Source organism: Pteropus vampyrus, unplaced genomic scaffold, assembly GCF_000151845.1.
Source record: "Pteropus vampyrus isolate Shadow unplaced genomic scaffold, Pvam_2.0 Scaffold606, whole genome shotgun sequence".
In the NCBI taxonomy this organism is placed as follows: Eukaryota; Metazoa; Chordata; class Mammalia; order Chiroptera; family Pteropodidae; genus Pteropus; species Pteropus vampyrus.
The window spans coordinates 106,717-108,936 of record NW_011889387.1 but is presented as its reverse complement, the minus strand read 5'-3'; the positions used below and the strand labels follow the sequence as shown (position 1 = coordinate 108,936).

The 2,220-nt window shown below is 36.9% G+C and overlaps 1 pseudogene; it reads left to right on the top strand.

Moving 5' to 3' along the window:
* The first annotated feature begins 774 nt into the window (after positions 1-774).
* LOC105308659 lies at positions 775-1,642 on the top strand (annotated as a pseudogene).
* The last annotated feature ends 578 nt before the right edge of the window (positions 1,643-2,220 follow it).

Sequence of the window (2,220 nt, the reverse complement as noted above, 5' to 3'; positions counted from 1 at the left end):
AATGATTAATTAATCATTGGTGCATCATAAATGAATATTATCTTTAAGATCAGTGATGCTGTATGATGCAGTGCATTTAACAAGAACACATTTTTCAAAATGTGAAGTCCACCAAGGTTAAATATTTGTATATTGAGTTATATTTGGTGGGACTTTGATTAGACAATCGAGAAATTTGAGTGAGCACTTACCTCCATAGAAAATGGATTTCATAATACCAAATAAAGATGAAAATTCTTACAAATACTTGCCATACAAAAATGCTATCTGATTATGAACATTTTAGTTTAATTTAGAATCCAGTTAATGTGGTTTTTGCTTTTCTAGACTACATTCCAAATTAAGAGAATTTTCTATACTGCATTTGGATAAGATAATGTCCTATTGACTCCTCCTTAGAATCTTTTAATTACGTTGATTTTTTTTCTTAAAGAGAGAAAAATATTTTTTATTTCAAATATTTTTTTCAAAAGTTCAAGGCTGATATTTTACTCTGTTCATGAGTTTGACTTCTCAGAATACCTTTCTTTAATAGTCTTTGACCCAGTGTCTCTAAAGTGGGCGTAAAGTGAATAGCTCAGGGATCAATAAGGAAAGAGATCTAAAAAGAGTTTACAGCTGAGAAATGTTGTCAAAGGTAATGGGCGTGAATAGTCCTCAAATGTAAATACTTCATCTGTTAATTGCTTAAATCCATAATATGGACACTTAGCTGGGTGCCTCTATACTTGTTTTATTCACTCAACACTCTTCCTTTTTTTCCCAATGTGTCCCATGTGCATGGAACCATGCAACCTGACAGGTGACACAGAATTCTTCCTCCTGGAACTCTCCGATGGTCCAGAACTGCAGCCTTTTCTGTTCGGGCTTTTCCTATCCATGTACCTGGTGACTGCTCAAGAACCTACTCATCATTCTGGATGTCACCTTTGACTTCCACCTCCACACCCATATGTACTTCTTCCTTTCCAATTAGTCTTCGGCTGACATCAGTTTTAGCACAACTATAGTCCCCAAGATGCTGGTGATCCTGCAGACATACAGCAAATCCCTTACCTATGCAGGTTGACTAACTCAGGTTACCTTTCTTCTCTTTTACATGTTTGGACAGCATACTCCTGGCCCTGATGACCTATGACTAGTTGGTGGCCATTTGTCAAAACCTTCATTATCTGATGATAATGAACCCCTGCCTCTGTGGCTTGTTGGTTTTGCTGTCATTTTTCATCAGCTTTTGAACTCTGAGCTGCACTATTTGATGACGTCACACCTTACCTTATGTGCAGATGTGGAAAGCCCTCATTTCTTTTGTAACCCTCCTCAACTCCTCAAGCTTGCCTGTTATGATACTTCTACCAATAACATGTTGTGCCATCTTTGGTGGTGTTCCACACTCAGGGATCTTTTTCTCTTACTATAATATTTCCTCCATTCTGAAAGTCCTATCGCCAGGTGAGAAAATAAAACCTTTTTCACCTGTGGTTCTCTCCTGTCAGTTGTTTGCTTACTTTATGGAACAGGCCTTGGGTTATATCTGAATTCAGCCACCTCATCTTTTCTGAAGAAGGATGCAGTGTCCTTGGTGATATACACTGTGGTTATCCCATGCTGTGTTCTTTCATCTACAGCCAGAGGATGCTAGAGTGTACTGTGGAGAATTACCAAAAGAAATAGCCTAATCTTAATATGGGTGCTATCTTTTTTAGTACATAGAACTGGAAAAGCAACAAAATTAAGCATGTGCAACAAGGAATTTCTGACTCTGTATTCACGTAGTGCATATGTACCTATATGACTCTTTACTTTCTGTTTACAGTTTTTTCTCTTCGAATATATGTAATGGAATTGGGAGATTATTTTGGATTCTCCAGTTAAGTCAGCCACTTCAGGATTATGTGTCGTACACCCTTCTCACTTTCCTTATGCATTACCCATGACTCTTGGTCATAAGCAGTCTTGCTTTTATCATTATAGAGCTGTTCAACTGTTTCTATAAACACGCACTTTAGAGACACTGGGTCAAAGAATATAAAGTAATTAAAGGTCTCTTTTTATTTTTTTTCTAGTTTTCTCGTGATTTTTCTCTATTTGCTAGGAGTCTCAAAACCCTGCTTTCAGAACAAACACATTCATATTTTTCCTCCTTCATTATGTTGGTCAGATTCTTGATCAAATAGGATGAAAATTGAATTTCCTGTCTAAGCCAGGGTGTTTTGAAAT